This window comes from Paroedura picta, chromosome 4 (assembly GCF_049243985.1).
Source record: "Paroedura picta isolate Pp20150507F chromosome 4, Ppicta_v3.0, whole genome shotgun sequence".
Lineage (NCBI taxonomy): Eukaryota > Metazoa > Chordata > Lepidosauria > Squamata > Gekkonidae > Paroedura > Paroedura picta.
Genome location: NC_135372.1, coordinates 98,927,164 through 98,948,116, shown reverse-complemented (window position 1 = coordinate 98,948,116; position 20,953 = coordinate 98,927,164). Strand labels below are relative to the sequence as shown.

At 44.3% G+C, this 20,953-nt stretch overlaps 1 long non-coding RNA gene across 11 annotated transcripts in view; it reads left to right on the top strand.

Annotated features, from left to right (window-relative positions):
- Window positions 1-20,953, top strand: part of LOC143835996 (uncharacterized) — a 172,031-nt gene that overhangs the window by 23,550 nt on the left and 127,528 nt on the right. For 6 of the 11 annotated variants that reach the window (XR_013230440.1, XR_013230441.1, XR_013230446.1 and 3 more), the window contains exon 2: window positions 7,523-7,615. This is a non-coding gene — a long non-coding RNA (uncharacterized LOC143835996). Of the gene's footprint in view, window positions 1-7,522; window positions 7,616-15,969; window positions 16,165-20,953 lie in introns of all 11 variants that reach the window. The other 5 variants (XR_013230442.1, XR_013230445.1, XR_013230437.1 and 2 more) reach the window with 3 other exon arrangements.

Here is a 20,953-nt window from a genome sequence, read left to right as displayed (position 1 = left end):
TCTGCCAGGAAAGGGAATGGCAAGAATGCGGGTTAGAAAGAGCTCACAGTGGACCGTTGACAGAAACTTTGGCTCAAAAGAATATGACACACGTCGGTAATGCATCTAAAAGCCAGGGAATCAGACCAAACCCTCTTGCTTTAGTAGTTCAATGGTGGGCAGGGGGAGGGATGTTTGCACCAAACGCCATCCAAAAAAGATATAGAAGGAATAGAGTGGGACTTAGCTGAATTTTAGAAAGTGCAATGTGAATGCTCATTTACTTGGCCAAATTTACTAATCCACATTTGTGCCCTGTTGTAGATCTGTGAATTTGCAGTTTATTATGAATATTCATTGCAGACATATGAGAATAAAGAGGGAGAAAAGAGGAAGCAAGCGCAAGCCATTGGTGTGTGCACAGATTACTAATGTGCTGGACGGCCTCACCAGCTCTTTGGGGAAGCGCTAGCACTACGCAGAGACAATGTTTAGAAACGCAGTTCACGGCCCACTGCATACAATCTTTGATTACCTCACTGGCCAGAGAGAGGAAGGAGGGAGGAGCAAAAGATAAAAAGTACTCCTGCCCTTTCTCAGTGTCAAATGGAAGTAGCAGTGAAGGGGGATATGTATGGTTTGTAGAATTAGATAAATGTCCCTGAAAATAATTGACAAATACTCCAGGACAGCATCCCTCTCTCAGCATCTGGCCTTTTGAGGAATTTTTAAGAATCCAATGTGAGCAGCAGCAGACAGGAAAAGGAAATCTTTTATGTGGAAAGGGATCCTTGCCCCCTATACCTCAAATTTATTTTCCCCCATTTCCATCTTGGTTTAAATTAAACCTGCACAGCTTCCAAAATAGAAATGCACAATTCAGCCATGGAACGAGTTCCCAAGGAAAGTTGTGAAGAAATGCTCTATTTGTGGGATACACATTTTATACAGCTTCTAATAATTTGGAGAAACCAGTTTTATTTTCCACTCCTCCACATGTGCCAGCTAGGCTAGCCACAGTTCCCCGAGTTCTCTTAGCCTCACTTACACGACAGGATGCCTACTGTAGGGAGACGAAGAGAAGGTGAATGTAAGTTGCTTTGAGACTCTTTTGGATAGAAGGAGGCAAAATACCAAAAGCCCAGCTCTTTTTCTGCTTTTAGGGCCATGGCTAACAAGGTGGGAGGATGGACTAAAAGAACAAAGGGAGCCTGGTCACTCTGGCAGGCCCATACAGAGATTTGCTTTTGTATGGTGCTTGGGTTGGGTCAGTGTGGCTTAAGAAGGGGAGCAGAGGAAATCCTGGGGCCCATGTTGACATTAGTAGCCCTGATTTTGGCTGCCAAATGAATTGGTTCAGTTTGTGAGGTTCCTGATATAAAAGAGACACCAAAAACACAGGGGATTTCTGACTGACTCTCCTCTAGCTGCCCTCCGTTTGGTGAAGATTGGATTTACAGGGTCCAAATTACAGCCCTCTGGGGAAAGTGCTTTCTGGGGAAATAACAGGCGCAGGTTAAGGAGGTTCAGGAGTGGATAGAATGGATCCTGTGCAAACTACAGTCATCAAAGTCACAGGGGACTTCCCCCGCATGCTCCTAGACATTCCCTCTAAATTCCACTGTACCTATTGATTTGAAGTTTGGTGAACTTTTAGATTGAGCAGAGACAGTCTGTTTGGAAATGTATCATTTCATGCACTGCCACAAACCTCCATGAACCATTTGAAAATCTGTGGAAAGTTCAAGCAGATTGACCTGCTAAGAACTTCCGTTTGTTAACAACAAACTGGCCAAAATTCATTACATTGTTTAGTACATGAGCCAGTTCACGCCCATCTCTATTTCAGACAGTACTGAGGGATAGGCAGTATCAGGAATGGCCATTCTTTCAGTATCAGGGCTCCCGTACTTTTAACTGGTGTGAAGAACTGGGGATTTGGCAGGGAGAGCTTGTCTTTTCACTGTGCTGCAGTGGGTTTAAAAGGTGCCCTGTTCAAATGTGGTTTTTTTAAATGCTTTGCAGCAGATAGTATGAAGTGGATAATGCATCACTGCCCCTCCTCTCACACAGATGTGGTTACAACTGTTACAGACCTCTCAATTTTTGTTTATCTACCGGTGAATATGGATGCCTAGGTTCATCAGCCTTGCAGAAGAAAGCATTGCACAATTTGCTGCTGGGGAAACCAAGTTATTCATCTGATAAGAAATTTTATTGCATTTATTTTTTCATTATTTATAGTCTACCCTTTTCACTGAGTCTCAAGGCTGATTACACAGAGTAAATAAAATACAATCAACAGGATGGGACATCCAATAAATCCAGCAATAAGGCTGAGGTTTCAGCAATCTGAAAATAATGGAATCTGATAACATGACATGTTTAAACTTTGCAGAAATTATGTAATTTGATCATCCTTACAGCAACAGATAGCATGTACTATACACAGAAGTACAGTCCAAAGTCCCTATACCTTTACCAAAGCAACTTTTTGGAACATTTTATTACAGTGTAGATGTATTATTACTTGTATTTTAAAATCCCTCCTGAATAATTCAGTTTTACATAGTTTGAGGAAAGGCAGAAGTCTGGGAGCCTTTCAAGCAGGCCATTCCGTAATGTGAGGACCACAACAGAAAAAAAGAAACATGTCTGTAGGCAGTTGTTGATTATTTCCATTTGCCAGTTGGCCCTTATAGGAGGTTTTGCTCCAAGAAGCGAAGCTGTCATGGCAGAGCATAGGGCAGATGTTGGCAAGGGTTCATGGTAATTGTGATCCAAGGACATCTGGAGAGCCACAGTTTGGCCACCCTTGGCAAAGGGGGACAGGTTGCTCACAGTTATAATGGGCCAAGCCCTTGAGGGGCTTTGTGCATGATGTCAATACTTTGAATTGAACCAGCAACTGATGGTCAAACTATGAAGTGATAGTGGAATGACAGTAATATGCCTGCTCAACCTAGTTCCTGATAATAACTGAGCTGCTATCTTCTGTACCAGCTGGAGTCTCTGAGTTGACTTTGAGGAGAGGCCTGTGTAATATAACAGTAGTCTAGACTTGATGTGCCTTGGCATGGATTCAAGTGGCCAGATAAGCTCAGTCAAGGTAGGGGGCCATCTTCTGGGCTACAGAGTTGGAAGAAAGGATTATTTTACAGCTGCATTGCTTTGTTTCTCCAACAGTGATGCTGGATCCAGTATAATCCCTAGGCTCTTAACTAAATCTGCAAAGCCCCATCAACAGTGGGGGAGTGCAGTGTCCTTCAAGATCTTTGCCTTTTCAAGCTAGCATCACTTCCAACTTTATTGGTCAAATTTCAGTGTGTTCACTTTCAGCAATGAAGCGTTGGCTCAAGACCTCTCTGGCATCACTAGGGGAGTTAAATAGAGAGCAATGGAGCTGCATGACACCACCATATGGGCAATTGTTCCAAAGCTACAAATGATTTGTCTGAAAGATTTTATGCAGAGGTTAAAGGACAAGATGCTGGGAAATTCATGGTTGGGTCTTTCCTTTCCTTTCCTTTCCTTTTTTTTTTTGAACTGATAACAGTTGTATGGAGCCCTGTTTCAGTGCATAAAGGATACCTTAGCCCTTCCATCCCCACATGTTTTCCCGACAACAAAAATATATCTCCTTGCGTTGTTATTATATGCACATTGTTTTTATTTCCAAGGCTAATGCCACTATGTGTGGTGAGAGACGCATTTGGTTTCAAAAGGCAAAACTGCATGCATGCATGCATTCATTCATTCGTTCATTCGTTCATTCATTCGTTCAATACACTGCCCCATCACTATGAACCCCTCCATGTAGCAGCAATCCAGATTGGGAGCCTACCTGTCTAGTTATAAGTTTACAGTGCTGTAAGATCCGATGTTTGATCTCCCAGTACCTCATCTAATTAGATGTCCCAGCTCTACCTTTGCATTTTTGACCTGATCGCACAAAGGCAGCTAAGGAGCATATGTGAAGCCAATCATTAGTATATTGACAGATGAATGACCTATGACGTCCTGACAATTTGCAGCCTCTTGCAGCCTCTTGATGATCGCAAGTTTCCTTACAGCAGACAGCAATGGCAGCTGATGAACTGAGAGGGGTGAGGGAATTACCTTGTTTCCCATATGTCACAATTTCAACATGTGGGGGATGCTCGCCTGAAAGACGTGATGTATGACTGGTTTGCTAGATGTGAAGCAGCTCCTTAAACAGCAACTGTTTCCTTAGTGGCCATGTCATGGTTAGATGTCAGCCGTGCCTCCTAGAGATGGATTGCTGCCTCCCTGTGGCTTGTGCAGCAGAAGATGTCATGATGATGAGCAGAAGTGACAGAGAGCCTTTAAACCATGTCACAATCAAAGGTGTTCCATCCTAATACAAATCAGTTAGTGGGGGAAGAGGCAAGATCAAGCTGCTGTCCAGAATGGCCCCAAGTACCAACTGTTGCCTGCTAAGTTTTCCATGCAGCTCTCTTCCATTGGCTGAGTACCTGATTCAGCTGAAGTGGATCTTTTTCTACAGCTTACAAGTCTGGCTGAATCAATCCCATTCAGCAATTAAGGAATGACACAATCCAGGGAAAGTTAAACACTATGATGTCACACAAGGAGACTGCAGCACATGCTGAAGCAGGCAGGCACTTTGGGCTGCTGGAAGTGTCTTGGGCTCATTGATACATTACAAGTCCTTGTGTTTGTTGGGGAACAACACACTTATTTTCTATGCAAATGCAATGGGAGTTTTGTACCTTTGTTCTGTTTGTGATGAGAATGCACAGGAAAAATTAGCTTTGTGATCCACACACACACTCATGCTCTCTCACATACACACAATGTTTTTTGCACCTGCTAACTGTCTTATTGGCTCCACTGTATAATCATGTTACTGACATTACTACAATAGGGGTTCCATGAAATGCTTTGACACAGTGAAATGAGAGGGAAGAGCGTGGCTTCTCCCTATGATCTCTAGCCACGTTGAGAAAAAAGCCAGGGTGAGTCTGGGAAGCACAAAACTCCCATTGTATGTGGGATACAAATTCTTTGTGTTATTCTGAAGACTCACAAGACATGGTAATGTGTAGGTGGAGCTTCAGGCTGATTCTGCACATTATTTGCCATTGGTCCTTGAACTGGCCGAATGTGAGGAGACTTCCTGGCTAACACTGGAAACATGGACAGTGTTGCCCATGAATTGATTCAGGCCAGCCCAATGTCATCAGATCTCAGAAGCTAAGTTGGGTCAGTGCTGGTTAGTACTTGGAGACCAACAAGAAAGTCCAGAATTGCTATGCAGAGGAAGGCAATAGCGAGCCAGCTCTGTGTATCTCTTGCCTTGGAGACCCTGAAGGGTCACCAGAAGTTGGCTGGGACTTGTGGCACTCGACACACACACACACACACACACACAGAGCCGGTGCTAGCTAAGTCCAAATGAGTATCAACCATTACTCAGTCTGCGTGTGTCAGGTGGTTTCTTGACATTGATTAAAGAGAAAACGAAGTCAGGTAACACAGTAAAAAGAGATGTTGCTTTTAAAAGATCCTGTTCATACTTTTTGAGTGCCCATGAATAGAATGATTTGCCCCTCTTCACAGTTCTTTCTTTCCATTTATTTATTCAGTTTTCATATAGACATTCATATTACTTTACAGAGCTTTTTAAAGACAGAGAAGATTATTTGATCTCTAAACCAAGGAACAGTAAGTTGTGATTGATGCATTGCAATAAATGGAATGGCTGGGGATAAAGAGGGTTTTCAGTATTAGTTTGAATCCCCTTTTAGAACATATAGAAAAACAACAAAGCTATTTTTTAAAGAGTCGATACAGTGATATATTAATTTGCCATTGCTGTTTAATACTATATTTGCCAACGTCATTAAATAAGCTCAAGAAATTGATTTCTGCATTAAGCAGAGAGATCTGGTTTTGGGCTGGTCTAAAAGTTATCAAGGACTGAGTACATGGCATGGTCATTCATTTGGTTCCAGGATGTGCCCTTGTGAAGAAGAGGTATCTTGTCTATTCGTGGCTGATTGGTCAGCCACTAGATGTTTTGTCAGGTGGTAGCTACTCTGAAATCATTTTATGATGTGTAAGAATACATTACATAATAGAAGCTATTTCCTAGTACCATCTGCTCAGTTTAATTTTACCTTGTGGTGCAATTTACCCACAATGAACAAGTTGGATGGAAGCTTCTGAAGCTGGGTATGGCATCCAAATGTGGGTTATGCCACCAGTCTGAGTAAAACAATCTTGGCCTCATTAACCATGAACAAATTACAGTTGGGGCTGGTAATCAGTCGAGCTGCCTAGACAACCCTTAACTAGGGTATTTATCTGATGCTAGTTCCTTCACTGAGATTAAAAATAAAGCTCTTACTAAATGTGCCACTGTGCTTCAAAGAAAGCTACAGACTGCAGCTTCTCCATGTTAAGTGATCACATGCTACCTTCCAAAACGTCATTTCAGTCAAGTGGCATTTCCTTCTTGTTGCTTCATCTCAAAAATTGATATTATTAGAAGCATGATGTAAAGAACCAATATAGCTACATATCACTGGCATGACATTTCCTACATGTCTGTATCGTGGGGTGTATGCTTGCCTATTTTCATGTGGACAAGGCAGCATGGTAAACCAGAAGTACCTGTGTGTCTAATTGTAGAAGACTGCTGTGATTCCAGAAATTACTGTAGGTTCATGGAGGGATCTCAGAACTGTGGTAATCATGTCAATCACATGCAACTATGTACTTGTTTATTTACTTTATGAGTGCAAGAATGGATTCAAGGACTTTTATATGGAGGAAATTTGCTGGCTGCATGTTTGGTGTTGGACTGAGTCTAAAGATGCAGATGTGGGTTAGCAGTGGGCCATGACTTCTGCCTTTAAGTTCTGGTTTGAAAGAGACACCCCCATACAGACACTTGGAACAAAAGGTGCTAACATTTCTTGTTTTCTACCACATTTTGGAATTACTTTGATTTGGTAGACAGAAATGGCAGAAATGACAGAAAAGGCCAGAATTAAACTTGCTTTTTTTATTGTACATTCAGAAGAAAGAGGACAGTTCCTGCATTTCTGTGGAGCCTGAGTATACTGTTTGTTACATTTCTGTTTTAGCTAAAGTTGAAGATATTTGAAAGAAAGATGGTACACAGTTTGAAAAGCTAGTGATGTGACAACCATGTGGATCTCAAGGTATCTAGGGATTTGTAATAGAAACTGGCCTGCCAGATTCTTGTCTACAGATTGTGTTTGCCTCCCCGGTTTATTTCTCTGCTTTTCGGGAAATACCTTATAGATTATTTGCAGGTTGCAGGTGCTATAAAATGAAACCCTGTCTGAACTCCAGGAGAGCCCTCTGGAGTGCAGCTCAGAAAAATGCCGCTTATTGTTGCTGCCCCTGCTGCATTGATTGCTAGACTCTCTGGTTTGCAAAGCAGTAGGGGGAAAAACACACTCCAAGTGATGAAGTCATGGCAAATTATGTTGCTGACACTTTCTCTGTGCTTCTCTCCCATTTACAGACTCAGCTGCAAGTCACACTTTTGCTGTGACAATCCCAGGGGATCTCTTCCAGACCAGCTTTTCTGCTTTGAGTTGTCCAGATGTTGGGTAAGGTAAATAACAGTTATTTATTTCTTTTAATCCTCAAAGACTACACATGGGGCTTTTTACCCAGTCCCAATTTGAATGAATCTATCCTGTCCACACTGAATTCAACTGGCATTCTGATTTGGGGCACTTTTTCCTCTGCAACAAACATGATTTGTGGAGACCCTACCTTTCCCCTGTGATATCCTGGAGTGGATATAAGCCGCAATATTTCAAAAACCAGCATCAGGAAGAGTGCAGATCTGTGGTCTTTGCGTAATAACTCTGCCTCGTGTCTTGAACGCTGTAGCAAGGAAGTCTTCCCTGATTAGCCAAGGGGTCAGTTCAAAGTCTTCCCAGTTGCAAGGCTTCCCTTAAGGTGACTGTGCTCCAGAAGCCCTAACTTCTCTCAGCAGAGATTTGCCTCTTAGTTCTCCCCCCCTCTGTTGTCTCTAATTCTCTCACCCCTCCCATTCAAGAAAAAAGAGAGAGACTCCTGCTGCACTTGGCTCCCCTCCCCCCTTCTGAGCTTCCACAATCGAGTGCAGACACTTTCTGTTTCAATGGGGATGGGGGGACAGAGGAAGACCTGAGTTCAAATCAATCTGAATTCAGCAGGATCCATAATGGAAGTGCAAAATCAGCTCAGGAGGAAATGGAGAAAAGCAACAGAAGCAAGCAAAAAATATATTAGAGAGGAGGGTTCTACATCTCATGTTTTCTTAGGGCATAAGCTAAGGTGATACCAGAGGAGACCTCATCATCTAAAGTCTTGTATGCCAATAGGAAGTCTATTCATTTTTTTCTTTTGTGATGTATTTGTTCCATATGGTATCTAAAAATACTCGTCAGTACACTGCTTGCTATTGCAAAGATTAAACCTACAATGAAATCGATAACATTGTAAAATCTTCCATTGAAATGACAAAAACTTTAGTAGCAACAAGGGGCTTTTTGCACGGCTTCAAAATAGCACAATGGTTGCTAATTGAAAACGCTACTAATTTGCCTTAACGCACGACGTCGTAGACAATCTGCAACACTCCTGAAACCGACCAGCAAAAAGCGCTTCGTTGTAGCGCTTTCAGGGGAATCCCAAAAAGTGGATTCACCCTCCGGAAAGCGATACACTCCTGCAACCAATCTGCAACAATAGCGATAAAGACCTGTGCGTTAACATTGTTGCGGTTTCTTCAAAGTCCCTCCTCCTGAGCCTGTCCTCCAAACTTCCGGCGAAGCGATCGCCATTTTTTTTCCCCCGAGCGAGTGGAGATCAACGCACCGGCGAGCCTCCGTTTAGCCAGTGAGGCTTCCCAGGCTGCAGTCCCTCCTCAGAGCTGTTTACAGTCACTAAGCACAAGAAGCCCGCAGAAGCCCGTTTGCTGATGTATTTTCCCTTTATTTTTCACACTGTTTCGGCTGAAAATCGCGCCCGTGAGGGGGGGATTTTTTTTTCCCACTCGGAGGCAGTGTGGCCACGATCAAATGTCAGCTCAAACAGAGGCTTCCCGGCTTCAGTCCCTCCCCTTCAGTCACTAAGCACACACATTTCACACATTCCATTCAGCCGAAAATCGGGCCTGTGAGAGGGGGGGGGATTTTTTTTTTTCACTCTGAGCCAGCGTGTTAACGATCAAACGATCAAACGACAGCTCAAACACCCCAGGCAGCTGGATGGGTCTCTCCGTTGCAACGAATCTACCCAGATTCGTTACAATGGGTCTGTTTTTTTTTTTTTAAAAAAAACCTTCCTTAAAGGGAAAGGGGCTGTTTGGGAGCATGCTAACGGCTGCCCATTGGCTGCTTGACGGCCAGGGGCGGGGCGAGCTTGGCAATAGCGCTTCCTTTCTAGCGATTTCTGCCGAGACCGGAAGCCTGTGGGAAACGCTAAAAAACGCAACTGATTCCACTACAAAGGCAGGTATGCATAACGACGAATTCCACTATTTTAAATGGCGATTTTTCATTCAGTGACCAATTTGCAACAAAGATCCCCGTGCAAAAAGGCCCCAAGAGATCCCCTCCTCCCACTTTTTTTTAGCCCAGTGAAATCCTTTTATTCACTATAATGAATATAACCCTTCTGGGTCACCTAGACCAGTATCCTGTTTTCAATAGATAACCAGATGCTATCAAGAAACCTACAAACCGGGTCTGATATCCTCCCCCTGCTGTTTTCATGCACACTTGCATACTCACCCATATACCAGTAATTATAATTGGTAGCTCTGGTCCCATGGCCATGCATTTTCCATTTATCCATCATAGCTACCATAATAGTCATTGTAAGGCTTATCTATGACCATCATCAGGTTGAGCAATGCTCTAGGATAAGCTCAAAACTTTAGAATTAAAAAAGTTTTGGGCAAATGGCAGAACACTGCACACCCTTATCCATGGTTCCTCTATATATTTGTGAAACAGCCTGGGGGGGGGGTGGAACGTGTCCGGCCATCCAAGTTGAAATAGGGCCAATTAGGGCGCAGCCAGCAATACTGGCTGCGCCCTGATTGGACCTTCCCCTGCAGCTCCCGCCCTCCGTTCCTGGCCTCTAGCCTCTTTGCTCTCAGATGCAGCTCAGTGCCTGGATCCAGTGCCTGGATCCAGCAGGGCCTGCTCAGAAGGGCCTCTTGGCTTGCTAGGCTGGCCTGCTCATGAGGGCATCTCGGCCTGCTAGGCTGGACCTGCTCATGAGGGCCTGCTGACTGCCTGCTAAGGAGCTCTGTCCTGGGCCTGCTAATGATCTGGCCAGCCCCCGCTTGCCCCACTTGATCCCACTGCGCGCTGCGGCCCAAAGCCACCTTAAGCTGCCTGGCCAGGGGCCAGGGTAGGGGGCCCTTTCAAGGCCCGTTCTTAGGAACGGGCTTTGAAGCTAGTAATACAATAAAGCCACTTCCAAGTTGTGCTGGAACTGACATAATTACGTTGCTGACATTACAACATTGATGGCAAGGGCTTATCCTTGGTACAGAGTTTCCTGCTGGGGAGTCTCCTATCAGGCTGAAAACCCTGGTAGAAAGTGCTGCCAAGTTACAGCCAACTTATGGCCCCTCTGTAGGGTTTTCAAGGAAAGAGACATTCAGAAATAGTTTGCCTTTGCCTGCCTCTGTGCAGTGATCCCAGACTTCCTCGGTGGTCTCCCATCCAAGTACAAACAAAGGCCTACCCTGCTTAGCTTCCAAGTTCTGATGAGTTCTGGTTAGCCTAGTTTTTCCAGATCAGGGCTACGCTAGGACAGGGAATTTCTGTTGATCAGGGCAACCCTAGGGCAGGGAATTTCCACTGATGGTTAAAAATGGTTTCCATAACAGTCGACTGCCTTGGCAGATAGTAAAAGTACATTCCTCAAGAGTCAAATGCCCTTTCTGCTTTCAAGTGTTAATTCACAGTTTGTTTGAGGTGGAAGTGCATAGACTTGCAGTGATTTATGTCTCTCAGCTCTGCATCAAGTAATTTTCTTTGTAGTTGCATTCTTTGTAATCATTGTAATTTTTCTGCAACAACTGAAAAACTGAACAACACGGTAGATTGTTTTTTGTTTGTTTTGTTTTTTGTGGGGGGATGTGACTGTTGTTCTGCACTCAGTTCACAACTGGTCCAAATCACCATGGGCATTCTTATGTTAGCAGGAAGGTGGTCTTGTGTAGCTGTTTCCATACAATTTGTGTGTTTGTGGGAGAGAAAATGGGGGGCAGGAGAAGGATGTTATTTCCCACCTGGGAGAAAGGGAGGGGAGAGGACCAAAGGAGGAACGGACAAGGTATACATTTCTTGGCCGTTGCATATGCCAGGGTTAAAATGCTATCCATTACTCTGATTTTCACAGTACGGACAAGTTTGGAAAGGGAAAAAAAAAGGCCCTCGGATTTTAAGGAAGCATTTAAAAAAAAAAAAAAAAAGCTCCCAAAAGAACACAATTAGACTGGAGCATGCAAAGCCAGCCAGGGAAGAGTAGACTAGAGAAACAGTTATCCTTTTCATTTTACTTCTGCAGAAAGGGGCGAGAAGAAACATTCCAAACCCACTCTAAAATAAGGCAAAGGAAAACTGAACTCGCAGAGAGCCAAGTGCTAAATGGCTGCAGAAAAAAAGAGTCCTGAGTTATTTACGGCTTGGTTTGGGCAACTAAAGAGCAGAATGACTAAAAAGTCATGGGGTGAATACACTGAGAACAGAAAATTCCAAGTGCAAAAAGGGCCAACTGAGTAGGAAAACAAGATAAGGCCCAATATCTAAAGAAGCCTTGCATCTTTTACACCCAGCAAGACATCCTGATCCCAGGAATCTGCCTGTACCCAACCTTTGTCTTGCTTCCAGAGCAATAAACTAGGCATTGTTCTGTTAATTTACACCAGTGTAAATTAACACCCTTTTTATCACCAGGGACCGGTCAACGCTTGACAATTTTACTGAGGCCCGGGGGGGGGGGTAGTCTTTTGCCAAAGGACATGCCGCTCCCTGAGCCCCTCCCCTGTTCCACTTGCTTTCCTGCCGGTGCCCCTAACTTCCCACCACCCGCTGGGAGGTTCTGCCAGCAGCAGCTGTGCAGTGCCATGCCGAGGGGGAGCCCCAGCCAAAGGTGAGCCGGCGGCAGAGTGACAGGGCAGCCACCAAGGCAGCAGCCAGGGAGGAGGACGAGCAGGAGCTGCGGCCTGGTACCAACTGATCCACGGACCGGTCCCGGTCCCTTTTGGGGACCACTGATTTACACCCTTTACTTGTTTCAATGCATATGTATTCAACCGGTTTTCATGAGAGTCTATTTAATCTGCTGCTTTCTGTGCCATCATGGGATTCTTTATCTGAAGATTCTCACCTAATGGCCATAGTTTTGTTTTGAAGGGGTTGGTCATAGAGGCTCTACTGCTGTCAATTTTAATTTCTGTAGATGACAATACATTTGTTGGAATCCATGCATGTAGAAGAAGAACAAGTATGTGAGTGCTGGCTTTGTCCCATGCTTACATGCCAGCTTGTGAACACAAAGGCTAGATACAGCCAAGGTGTATAAGTAACTTTGCGATTATAGTGCTTCCTGGCAACTATCCCTCCACCCTCTCTTCCTATATGTAATGGCTGAGGAAATTCTGTTTCATAGCATCTGAAGAAGACTGCTTTGTTGTTCTTAAAGGTGCCACTGGATTCAAACTATGTTCTATAAAGGTTAACTAAGAAAATATTTTGTAAATATTATTTGATGAATAACATAAATAATGTGTAATTGTTCTGCTCCTGTTGCCATACATGCAGGAGACACACAGGTATCAAATGGGCTTAGTGGCTTGGCCTTGGTGATGTACACACATGGAGAAGTACTTCCCTATCACCCAGCTATTGAAGGCACTGGAGCCTTGACTGGGGAAAATGCCAACACTAAGTAAAATGATCTCTTGTGCTCAGTTCCTGCTTTCCATCCCTCCAGCATCTCTCCAGTGCAGATTTATTTATTATTTATAAGTGAAGGTCAAAGGCGATTCCCAACAGATGGCTCACCCAACCACACGAACTTTCAAAAACGCTGTGCTGGGTGCCTATAGAGTTGTCATCTTCCCCTGGAATAGGGGTCATGTCAGTCCTTTCCCTGACAACCTATAAAGTCCCTATTCTCTGTCACAAGGGGTCTCCCTCTCCATTAGTTTCTTTTAGGCTATTCAGCATAATTCTACTTTCCCTAACGAGAATTTCTTGCTATGTTCGAGGCTATCCTGTCCTACTGGTATGGATGAAAGTTGCTGCACACAAAAGTTACGTGGTAATAATGGTGGGGCGTATTTTCATAGGGTCAAGTGGCTTCCTATATCAGGATATATAGTATACTTGTTAAACTCTGAGCCAAGTCACTTGGACAAATAATTCTGGCCTGACTTACAATGTTATTGTAAAGATTGCTAACATAACACACATGGATCACTTTGGACGAGCATTGGCACTTGCAAGGCACTTATTAGTCATGGAAAGTTCCTCTATTAAGACCTTCAAATGGACTGGCCTCTCAAATAATAAACATCCATGTCGAGTGTAATTAATGAATGTGAGGACTAGAGAAGACACTGGAATACACACTTCCATGGATTAGATTGGCCCTAGCAGTAGTTTAAGGAGCCTCACCCTGTGTTCTGGTGAGTCTGCAAGCCTGAGAAGACTCCCGTATGTAGTTGTGTAGAGGCCAAGGCTCATGAGGCTTCTCCTCATCAATGCAACAACTGTGGTGGGAAGAAGAGCTTTCATTTATCTTTGCTCATGAAATTATCCTTCACTCTGAAGATTAAAGCCTGATTGAAACATGATGATGGTGGGACAAGGGAACTGACCAGTGCAATTTTGCACGCACCCAACATCTCATTAAAACTGTTGCCGTTATGCATTCCAAGTGACTACGTGGACATCATTCATACAGCATCACAACACCAGCTGGGACTACAGATCTCCTGCTCATATGCTTAGTGACGAAGGACCCAGTGAAAGAAGATGCCGGGTTGCATGCCACATCGCATCGATTATTTCTTTTCTCTAGTCAGTGGCATATTTAAATCATGGCCAAAGAAGCTGAGTTAAGTGTTGGCCAATGTTAACTCAGTATTTATTTCAGAGTAGTGCTACTGCTTTAGAGGGCTGTAAAAATTAGAGTTCATAGAGCCCTCCATGTGATGCTCCTCATTGCTGTCAGTCATATGGAAGATACAATTCTTCTCAGCATAAGATACAATTCTTCCCCTGTTTTACTGACACTTTGCAAACTGCTGCCCTGACATGAATGGAAATCAGTGGTGGGAGTGAGGTCATTTGCACAATCTCAACTGCATCTCTGGGGATATGTCATGCCAAAGTGCTTGGGACAACATGATCTGTTCCTTCAGCTGGATTACAGACATGCAGAACTGAAGATTCTACTCCATTCAGGCAGTTTCTTTCATTTAGAGTTTCCAGATCTTGTATAAGAGGAAATTACTACCAATATAGGCTTGGGATTTCATGTGGGCAGAGAATACCTGTAAAAATGTTGATCATTTTCTTAAGTGACATTGAAATCAGTGTTCAACCTCTGTATCCTTTCTGTGGAAGTCATTCTTAAGGCAAAAGAGAAGCATTTGCAATACAAATAAGCTTTCTGGCTCAGTGTGGTGCAGTGATTAGAATAAGAGAGTAGCAACTGAAAGACCCAGGTTCAAATATACATTCTGCCATGGAAGTGATCTTGAGCCAGTCACACATACTCATCCAAACCTACCTCTCAGGGTTAGTTTGAGTGTAAAGTGGAAAAGAGGAGATGAATGAAAGCTGAGAAGGGAGGGACAGAATGAAGCAAGGAGACAGACAGACAGACAGACAGACATGTGTACCGCTAAGGGACCAAAGCAAGAGTCTCATACACAAAATGGCTCTGTGTGAATGCTCTTAATTGGATGGAAGTGCCATTTGTTTAAGTGTTCAATGGAACCCCATTTGGGATTCCTAGATGCCATGCATGTAGGCCACACTCTGCTTGATCTACTGCATAATCGACAGCAGTAACAGTGCTCCAGACATTTCCACATAAATACAAATTGCCACCAGGAGCCACATGCCAGTTCAGTGCTATAAATAACGTTATCAGAGCTGTGTCCCACACACCAGGCAGAGTGAAGGGCAGCCCTCGACATTCTCTGCTACATTGTTTATTTACAGACAGATTTTAGCCTGTGCCATCTAGCCTATCCACACAGAGGCTACTCAGTAACAACAAGCCCCTTCCATTCACTGATAGTTATTTGATTGACCTTTCCAGATGGTTTCATATAAGCCCACAATGGGATTGAGCCACCATGAGCCTCCAGGGAGAGCGGTATAAAAATATAATTAATAAATAATGAATCTCCCAAACCTTGGAAGAGGCTGGGCATGAGACAGCCCCGACATGACCATTCCACCAGTCCATTCTACACCAGTCCATCAGGCAAGTCTCCATCCCCCCCGCCCCCGCCCATGGCAAGTTGCTTTCTGGAGGACTGGGCAGGGGCAGAATTATTCACTGCTGAACTTGTGGTTTTGGTATGCTGGATTTTATGTGTGTGGGGGGGTTATTGGGGATTTCACTTGACTATTGTTACCTGTCATGAGCTATTCTGGGAGTAGCAGGCTAAAAGTCAGATAGATAGATAGATAGATAGATAGATAGATAGATAGATAGATAGATAGATAGATAGATAGATAGATAGATAGATAGATAGATGATAGATTTTGGCACAGAGATTGTACGGTTTCTGTTGCTTTGTCTCCATTGTTTGGGTTAGCCAGGTATGCAGTCTTAAAAGGCGGATTATTTGTCCTGGGTGCAAAAGCCCCCATCCAGAAATTCCCGTTAATATTTCAATTGTTGTGATTACATTCGATGTATGTTCAGGAGCACAGCTGCACACTCATAGCTGGTAGAAAGGGAGAGGAAGATTGGATCCAGAGACAGAGCACTCAAGCTCTTGGTTTTGCTAATGAGTATGGCCTAGGCCATACCACCTCATATCCTGCTGGACGAAAATGGATTGCCACTTCACATCCTGACACACAGAGGCAGAGAAGGCAACAGCTAAAATGCTAGAAGGTATATCCTATATGATATTCTTCCTACTTCATTATGAACCTTCCTTCATACTCACTCTAACCATCTCAACTTGTTGTTAAATAAGAAGCAAGTTTCATTTTTGTGTGTTTGGTACCTTGCCTGAGCAAAACAAGGAAGCATTCATCTCAGCTGTCATAAAGCCCACCATATCAGATCTTGAGGAAATACTACCCACTCCCCTTCTGTTCATAATATCAAAAAAGGTTTACTCCAATACTAGTATTAAGAACATTCTGTTAGCAAGCAAGGTAGGGATGAGAAGACCAAGACCTGGAAATAAATGGGGGGGGGGGGGGGGAAGGCGAGAAACAAAGAAAAATTAGATGGAGGGAGAGAGCAATAAATAAGAAACATGTGGAAAAGAGGGAGTACAATTAAGGAAAAGGCAGGTGAAAGGTAATTTAATCTTGCTGCAATGCACTAACTAATGATTTGCTTCAGTCTTGCAGAAAGCTATGGGGCTTTCCACACCGGGATCCTTGTAGCAAATTGTTTGCTGAACGAAAAATCGCCATTTAAAATAGTGCAATTCGTCATTATGCATACCTGACTTTGTAGTGGAATCCAGTTGCGTTTCTATCGTTTCCCACAAGCTTCCGGTCTCAGCAAAAATCGCTAGACAGGAAGCGCTATTGCCGAGCTCGTCCTGCCCCTGGCCGTCAAGCAGCCAATGGGCAGCCGTTAGCATGCTCCCAAACAGCCCCTTTCCCTTTAAGAAAGGTTTTTTTTTTTAAAAAACACACCCATTGCAACGAATATGTGTTGATTCGTTGCAACGGAGAGACCCATCAGCTGGCAGGTGTGTTTGGGCTGTCGTTTCATCGTTGCCACGCTCCCCCAAGTGAAAAAAAAAATCCCCCCCCCCTCACAGGCCCGATTTTCAGCCGAAAACAGTGTGAAAAATAAAGGAAAAATACATCAGCAAACGGGCTTCTCTGTTGTTTGTGCTTAGTGACTTTAAACAGCTCTGGGGAGGGACTGCAGCCGGGGAAGCCTCACTGGCTAAACGGAGGCTCGCCGGTGCGTTGATCTCCGCTCGCTCGGAGAAAAAAAATGGCGATCACTTCGCTGGAAGATCAGAGGAGAGAGCCAGGGGGAGGGACTTTGTAGAAACCACAACAATGGTAACGCACAGAACTTTCCCGCTAGTGTTGCAGATTGGTTGCAGGAGTGTAGCGCTTTCCGGAGGGTGAATCCACTTTTGGGGATTTCCCTGAAAGCGCTACAAGGAAGCGCTTTTTGCGGATCGGTTTCAGGTGTGTGGTAAATTGTCAACGACGTTGTGCATAATGGCAAATCAGTAGCGTTTTCAATTGGCAACCATTGTGCGATTTTGAAGGCGTGCGAAAAGCCCCTAAGTTTAGTCCATATTCCAAGTACATTTTACTGTGCTCAGACTTCTTTGAACTCTTCTTGGCTGCAGCCAGAATGGCATTAAAAGGACCATAATTGGAAAAGTGTTCAGAAGGATGCAGCATGACGCTGACTTCAGGGGCCCTTCAGCTGACTTTGCCTCCCCCCCCCCATTGATGCCCCCCCCCCAGCAGCCCTGCATGTTCCAAGCTATTAAAGCAGAAAAGAGAACACCTCATCAGAGGATGACATTCAGCGGACATTGTGCAAACCTCTAATGCCATATGGAGAATCCAGGGATCTGTTCCCTTGAGCCACTGACCTGCTATCTATTTGGAAGCCTCCTGTATGCCTTCCCCTGGCAATAACAGCACACCCTCTTCCTTTGCGGGCAGCTGAATCAGCAGCCTTGCAGTAAAAGACAGGCTCAGAGACTGGTTTTCCTGCCAGAAATTCCAGCAGGCTATGGTACCTTGCCTAAGATTTGGAGGGGAGGGGGGGAGAGAAGGCAGAAGCCAGTGTGTGTGTGGGGGGGGGGGAGGCACATACAAAATGTGTATGTGTGTGTGTGTGGGGGGGTGCTCCCTGAAAGAGCAGCCAACAGCAAAGCTGGAGCTCATTGAGTTGGTGACGGTTTGAGCCAAGTAATCGATACATGGAAATCCTGCCCAGGAGGAGAAGGTCACCTTGAGAGAACACAAGCGAGGGGAGAGTTGTAGGAATCGCAGAGGAGGAATGAATGAGGCAGAACCCGTCTCCTACCCACCTGCTTCTGGGCCTGCTGAATTCACAGCTGTGCAAGGGGAGGGGGCAGTCCCAGGGAGGGAGGGAGGAAGCACAAGACTGTGCAGGCAGAAAGCCAGGTGAGGACAAGGCCTGGCAGGGGTGGGAGAGAGGGGGATGACATGCTCGGCATGTATTTGCACCCTCTTGTGAGAAGCAGCACTCTTTTGGCATGCATGGAGGAAGGAAAGCTGCTGCAATACATTAAGGAGCGTCTTTGCAAGGTTTTCTCTTCAAAGCAAAGTAGAAGGAGGGTTCTCTTTCAATTGTGCTTCTTCCCAGGCCACCTGCACTCAGGCATGGAGATAAATGCTCTGTCCCTTTGACAAAGATGTGTGGACGTGGCAAGCAGCTGGCCGCCACAGCCTCAAAGTGCCTAAAGGGTAGGATGTGGCCAGAGGGGCTGTTTTAGGCATTGGTTGAGTGGACGAAAAGATTTCAGTGTCTGTGGGGGAAACCTATAATAAGGTCCAGTGGTCCCCTTTTAGATATATGTGAGATCAGAAGAAGAGTTGGTTTTTATATCCTATTTACTTCCCAAAGGAGTCTCAAAGCATCTTAGAATTGTCTTCCCTTTCTCTTGCGACAACAGACACCCTGTGAGGCTGGTGGAGCTTAGAGAGCTCTAAGAGTCTGGTCTGTGAGAACAACTCTAATAGGACTCTGACTAGTTCAAAGTGACTGCATGAATCAGACTCAGTTTGTCAGATTAGAGGCTGCCATAATCTAACCACTACACCAAGCTGTAATAAAATGCAAGCCCAAGCTATTTAAGAGCATGTTTTGTTGTTCAGTCTTATACCTCATAAGAGTGTACCCAAGAAATGGTCACAAGTGGTGGTGATGATGTGTGTACAAGAGGCCAGCTCTCTGCATGGCTAGGCCTGCAAAGGGGCAAGGGTGAAAATGTCCGAATGGGTTCCAGTTCGCTTGAATATAGGAACAAATCCTGTGAATGTATACACACATGTGCTTAGTGTGCTCATACATCTCCACGTTGAGCCAAACTATGTGCTCCTTCAGAGATGATAGATTGATTGATTAATTGATTGGTTAGGGTACTTAACCAGCATATAAAACATATACAATTAACATAGGTTAAAATTTACAGGAAAACAAAATAAATTCTAAAAACCATTAATAACATCATCATTAAAATTTAAGATTAAACAATCTAAGATACGTTATAAATTTAGCTCTTCACATATAGAAACATGGAAACATACAGATGCATACTTAGGGGTTGTTCCTTGGACATGATGGCCTGCATGTGAGCCCTCTCTTTGTAAAGGAGAAGGGATCAAACCCCTAACAGTCTGGTTTGGCATCGTCCATCCCCTCCTGAAGTTGTTTTGTTGCCTTTTTTCTCCTTTTACGAGCTCTGTCCATTTTTTAAAAAAATTCTCAAATGACTCAGCATTTCATGGGAGAGTGTTCTGCAGACTAATATCTCTCAAGGCAGGTTAGCCAATGGCTGCCGATTCCTTTTGTTCCCCCTTTTGTCCTCATAATATTCTGCTTAAACACCCAATGCTATTCCCTGCATAGTCAAGTAGACATCTCTGCCAACTTCGCTGGGCCACTCCCTCACCAGAAACTAGGCCAAGCTCTTGAGTTTCAGTTCTGCTAATGCAGCTCTGTAAATGGAACCCTTTAACCATGATACTTGTCCTTTCTGTAAAGCCCTGAGTGATGCTCAGTGTATATATATAGTTGAATGCCTATGTATGTACCCCTGGGCTTACAGTGGGTGATTGCGTAGTAGCAACTACATCCAAGTCCATGAAGCATGTGCATATTATGGCTGCTATGGGACCTTTCCTTCCTCTGAAATGCAAAGCAATCTTCTCCTCAGCTCTGAGGTAACGCCTCAGTAGGCCATTCTGATTTCTGTGACCTAGTTCTCATTGATGGACCAACCAGAACTTGGGTGATATTATCTCAGACAGGTGACTGAGAGGGAGAGAAGGATTCTAGAACAGACAATGGCTAGGTGAACCAGGGCTAGAATAGGGCTAGGTGAACAATTATTTGATTTGGAATAAAGCAGCTTTGTATTGTTCGTTACTCATAAAACAAGGCTGGCCTACGGTCACACTAAGATATCTTGCCAGCAATTACACTGAAGTTCCCTGTACTTATTTAAAATGTTTGTTAGCTGCCTTTCTACCTTGTGGATGTCAAGGAGGTTAGCAATGTAAATAAAGTAACATTTAAAAAAAAACCTCATAAAAGACTATACGACTAATCTCCAATTAGGACTGCCAACAAATAAAAACTAAATTAGACAAATTCAGTCCTAATAAAACTGCCTCCAACTTACTTCTGAAGATTGAAAGGAAAGGGGACAGGCATATCTCCCTGGGGAGATTGGTCTACAGTCATGGATGTGCCACTGAAAAGGCCCTTTCCCATGTGCCTGCCAAATGAGATTTTTTTTGATAGGCCCTATGATCTTAATTCCTGGGCAGAAACATATGAGAGAAGACAGTCCCTCAGATATGCCAGTCCCAAGCCATGTAAGGCTTTAAAGCAGTGGTCCCCAACCCCCAGTCCGGAGACCGGTACTGGTCCGTAGATCAGTCGGTACTGGGCCACAGCTCCTCCTCGTCCTCCTCCCTGGCTGTTGCCT